Source organism: Perognathus longimembris, chromosome 27 (genome assembly GCF_023159225.1).
Source record: "Perognathus longimembris pacificus isolate PPM17 chromosome 27, ASM2315922v1, whole genome shotgun sequence".
Classification (NCBI taxonomy): Eukaryota; Metazoa; Chordata; class Mammalia; order Rodentia; family Heteromyidae; genus Perognathus; species Perognathus longimembris.
Window position 1 is genome coordinate 485,760 of NC_063187.1, and position 5,669 is coordinate 491,428.

The 5,669-nt window shown below is 43.2% G+C and overlaps 1 pseudogene; it reads left to right on the top strand.

The window, feature by feature from the left end:
• The first annotated feature begins 3,754 nt into the window (after positions 1–3,754).
• Positions 3,755–4,691, top strand: LOC125342725 (annotated as a pseudogene).
• The last annotated feature ends 978 nt before the right edge of the window (positions 4,692–5,669 follow it).

A 5,669-nucleotide genomic window follows, 5' to 3' on the forward strand; every position in this document is an offset into this window, starting at 1 on the left:
GCAAAAGTTGCTCTAGTCCTTACTGCCAGGCTACTACAAAGGGTGACTACTACAAAGGGCTTTGCTATTACAAAGATTGTTGATACTAAAACAAAGGATTAAACCAGTCAAAGCAGAGCTTTATCACTTAACTACTATTTCTTGGAGACTAATTATCTTTGACCATGACTTCTCTATTTACTGTGAAGAGACTTCCCTATTTACTGTGAAAAGCTTTTGCTAAAGCAGCTGGGCAAGCAAGTCTCCCCAGGGAGGCTCTGTACAGGGGACGAGTCTCATGTCAAGGTAGCTTCCTTTGGCCATCAAACACAGGGGATTCTTTAATGGAGATTTTTCCCCATAGACATTTTAGTTTGCTAATAAGGCATCAGAATTTCTGTGCCTAGGCTGTTTCCCACTGGTCAGAGAAGTTATTCTCCCACAAGGTCCCTTAAACCTTATATTGAATATTGGAGTTATAGTGCTGCCTAAGATGTCAGGCCCTGTCTAGAATATTCCCTCATACATCCTTACTGAAGTATTTTGTTATGTCAGACTCTCAAGGAGAGAAGTTTTGCAAACATCAGAATATCTTGTGATTATATTATTGACTCTAAACAGTGTTTTAAACTGATGCTCCAAGCAATTCAAACAGCTGGGGTGGGGGTGGGAAAATTTTTCTCAACACATCATCATCTTCAGAATGTACAGTAGATACATACAGATGTAATGAACCAATGTTCCGTTAATACAGTAAACATTTTAATAACACAATTTCATTGATTTCTAGGTATCATATACAAATGCGCATAATGATAATATGATGCAACATATTCTTCATACACACAGACACACACATACACACACATATACTGGTCTCATGTAGAACCTTATGTAACACCAACATAACTTGCATGAGCCATATTACATATTTTTACAAAGGACTGACTGCATGAGTTTTTATATCAAGCAGAAAAATATGATGGATTGTTAGGAATATGAGCACTATAACACTGAGAATTGAACTCTTACTATGGTAACAAAAACAAATACAAATGGTGTATGTATTTTCCAACCTGCAGAAGAATACACACCTTTGCCATATGGCTACCCAACGTGGGGTCTGGACAACCACTGCAAAGGAGTTATCTCTCTTTAGTTTTTAATAGTTGGTTGGGTTTTTTTTGTGTGTGTCCAGGACTGAGGACTGAATTTTGGGCCTTGTGCTTGCCAGGCAGGCGCTCTTCTGCTGAGCTAAATCCCCAGCCTCAGAAGGAGTTATCTCTAAGACAAATAATTCAGACTACATTGAAAGCAATCAAATTATTGCTTGACACCTGAAAATTTTTGCAAAGCCAATGCATATAAATTATCACTAGAAGAACCAGACAAGACTTATAGGATTCTGATGATGCTACGTATGCAAGCAAACATACATATATTATAATCAGAAATAGAAACATGGCAACCTCAAACACTAGATCAGTTATCACATGTCTGATGTACTAGACAAAATTTAATTTACATATAAAGTTACCCAATTGATGGAACCATAGCAGAAATAGATGAGAATTTGGAGAAATGGACAAATATATGGCTATAAGCAGTTTTTTAGGTTTTTTAAACTCAATATTTTCTCATAGTGGAAAACATTTTTTTTTTGTAATGGGCAAAGAGCATCCCCAAATTGATCTGTTCTTTAACACCTGGTCCTCATTCAGGCATGAATAAAAGAATTAATAAAATTAAGAAGTTTTAAAAATGAACAAATTGAAGATATTGAATAAACATATGTTTTAATTTAGCAGTTTCATTATGTAGGTGCAGATGACAGGGAGCACCCTTAGCTGAAAATCTCTCATAAGTCAAAAAGCATCTCCACCACAATCCAGGCAATGTTGCTTGCCAGAAGCTAAAAAACTCTCCTTTGCTAGCTAGCTGTTCATAGAATCTTCATTGAGACTCTGGGGGGAGGGTTTCTTCCTCTATTATAGTGGAACCAAGTTCAAATAACACAGTTTTAAATTGTTCAAAGTAATAAGAACTATTATTGCAGTAAGCCATTGGCTCCTAAGACAACAACCCTAGTTTGAATGTACATTTTTCTGGTCTGTTTTTTTTTATTTTAAGTCTTATATATCATGGTAACATGCTTATTGCTCAGCTGCTTGTCTCATTTTTTTCAAAAGCAGATTGAGTAGGTTAATTGTCTCAATGAGTCACACAACCTGTTATTTATTAAAAGTGCATGTACAGGGCTGGGAATGTGGCTTAGTGGTAGAGTGCTTGCCTTGTGTGCATGAAGCCCTGGGTTTGATTCTTCAGCACCACATAAACAAAAAAAGCCAGAAGTGGTGCTGTGGCTTAAGAAGTAGAGTGCAAGCCTTGAACAAAAAGAAGCCAGGGATAGTTCTTAAGCACTGAGTCCAAGCCCAGTAGTGGCAAAAAAAAAAAGTACATGTACAATAATGTCTTCAGTGATTGCCAGGTGAACTATAAAAGTTAATGTACCTCCCTTTTGATGGAACTCCTTCTATCTTAGAAGATTTTATTCAATTAACAAAATTAAAACACAAAATATTCATATTTGACTAGGTACAGTAAGGCTTGAGAACATGTTAAGACAGAGTTGTCCAGTGACTCATAGCAAGAGTTAACTGCCTGTTTTATCATCATTGTATCTTTCACAGTGGAATATGTTATGTTGAACCAGGACCAAGCCTGGAGACTAGCTGTCAAAAATATTCAAATAAGTAGGGTCAGATTGAGTTTAAACACCATAAACAAAATAAACTTAAGAATGCCTAGTGATGTTTGCTTAAAATTCTGCATTTAATTCAAGATTTTCAGATGAGTGTTAAGTTCATCAGCAGGACAAAAATCCTTGAATAATCAAGGCTCAATTTTTGAAGGTATCTGTGTTACTTTGCGATCGCTTCCATAACACATTACTGTGGATTGGGTGAAATAAGTAACAGAAAGTTATTTTCTCTGGAGGTTTGAAATCCAAGATCAAGGGGTAAACACAGCTGGCTTCTTGTAGGCAGCTTTTGGGCTTAAAGATGCCCACCTTCTCTCTGTGTTGACATAGCTTTTCTTTTGTACCAACTTGTCCACAATTATTATCACTTTGGATCACAGCCCCATTTCTGGCTTTTAGAGGTGAGAGTGTCATAGAAACATTTCTTCTCAGGCTTGATTTGAACCATGATCCTCAGATCTCAGCCTCCTAGATAGGTAGGAGTACAGGCGTGAGCCATCAATGGCCAGCTAGAAGTAGGTTTCTTTTTGGCCAATGTCACTCTTTCCCTGGCTCTCAGTTTTTCTCTCCTGTCCCCACCTACAAGTTTATAGCTCATTTTCAATGTAGAATCTATTGAGTACCACTGTTGAGTTTGTTTCTCCATTACAGTTACTTTTATTTCATTAGTTTTACTCTATGAACAAAATTTAATTTGTTGCAAGACATCAAGAGAAAGTTTTGCAGGCTGTGAAAGATAAAGAGTACATTTGCATGGACCCTGAGAAATCTCTTTTGAACCAAATCTTTAGTTGGATTAAAGATTGTTTTGAGAATGCAGGGCTGAGGCTGTGGCTTAGGCTGTGCCTGGCCAGGGAGCGCTGGGCCCCCAGGAGGGCTCGGGCTCCGCCTCCTCCCTGGCCCTGTGGACCTGGTGATGTGGCAGGATTACTGTGCCTGGAAGGTGCAGTAGCCCGAGCCCAGCTGCTCGCCTTTTGCACACCCAGTACCAGCTGTCGAACGTGGCCTTCGAGCATGAGACTTCCGCACCTGGCCGCTGCTGTGCCACGGGGACCACCCCTGGATCCCCAAGCCCATGACCATCCCCGTGCCCTTGGGCTGCCCATGTACTGGCCAAAGGGCCAGGAGCACTGGCCCCACCAGTTGTGCGCTGAGGCTCTGGAGTGGGGCAGAATCGGTGTCCTGGTGGCAGGAAAAGCTTTGGGTAGAGAGGAAAGCGACACATGCTGGAGGGCATGGCCAACCTGGATGGTGTGCCACTGCTCCCAGGGCCGTGAGCCGACTCCTGCAGAGCAGACCCAGGCCAAAGAAGGAGGCCCGGCGACAGGGAAAGGCGTCTGGGGCTGATAAGCATGACACCTGCTATAAGGCTAGCCCCCCTGGAGGGTGAGCCTCGCCAAGGGCCACTAGCTAATGCCGCTGCCCTCCAGCCAATCCCAGGCTGCAGGCCCAGACAGCAGACAGGGCCATGCCATGGCCAATGCTCTGAACCAGCAGATCCATGACCAGGTGACCAGCACATTGAGCAGCTCCTACAGGAATGAATTCAGAGCCTGGACAGATATCAAGCCTGTGAAACCAATCAAAGCCAAGCCCCAGTACAAATCCCCAGATGACAAGATGTCCCTTGAGACCAGCTATAGCTCCCAATTCAAAGGGGAGGCCAATAAGCCCACTGCACCTTACAATAAGATCATGGATCGCAGAAGAATACGTAACCTTTATAGCGAACTTTCAAGGAATTCCCAGAGGTGGAGAAACCCAGTGATCAGAGTTCCAAACCAAAAAAGACCTCAGTGATCCATAAGCCCCAAGGAAGGCCAAAGACAAGCAGGTGGCTTCATTGGGCCAGGCTGCCAAGAAAAAGTACAGAGGGGGCTGCTGCCACCAAGCCCAGAAGAAGGAGCAAAGCGAAAGGATGAGCAATAAACTGGCTGAGGCTAAAGAGTAAATGTCACCATACTTTCCTTTTATTCCTCTCTCTCTCCCTCTCCCTCTTTCCCACCTTCCCTCCCTCTCTCCTCAACAACAAAAAAAAGGCCACAAAATTAATTAGAGACTTGCCAGCTGCCTCCTGCCTGCGAATCCTGGGGTAGTCCTGGGGCATTTGGGCTGGCTTCTCATGGGGAGGGTCACTGATTCTCCTGTGGGTGGCCCTGCGGCCAGCACCAGGGCCCAGGCCACCGCAGCCTCTCTCCCTGTGGAGCCCTACTTGCTGAGCTGCAGAGGAAAGGGCTTCCTGCTAGAGCTCCGATGTGCTGCTCCCACTCACCCCTGGCCTCTCAGCCAATCCCACAGTCTGTGTCACTGCTGGATTCTGGACTTTAGATAAATGTTTGGGATTTTTATTCCCTGAGTTCCAAAGATGATCTGGAAAGATGGAAGCTCAGCTTAAGCTTCAGCAGTTGATAATATTTATGGAAATTCTAAAGACAAACAACAATAACCTTGGCCTTAATATCAATGAAATGGGCCTGTTTCTGTTAACTTTAAGTCATCTTCTTGAATCTTCAGTTAGGAGTTTGTGCCTGTGCTTCATTTCCTTTCAGTAGGCTTTGAACTATATACTGAGTAATAGCTAGGCCACCGGTGGCTGAGACCAGGCCAGGAAGGGACTGAAAGAAGGTGCTGTCCATACCTTAGGAAGGTTCCAGTGTGGGAGTCTGCTTTCTTGCAGCTGTACCTGCTCACGGTCAGCGTGGCTGAGCAACTGGCTATGGTAACCAGGGAGGAAGGCCAGGTGCAGTGTACTTATTGTGACTTTTTGCTCCTGAGACACCTAGGTAAAAAGTGTGACAGTTCTCCCTCCCTATGTCACTCTTGCTCTGTTCCATGAGAGCCAGCATGCTCAGCATTTCTGTGATGGAGATGTGGGATCTGTGTGTGCCCTGCGAAGGAATTAGCTAGCATCTTTGACTTCTTTGAGAAT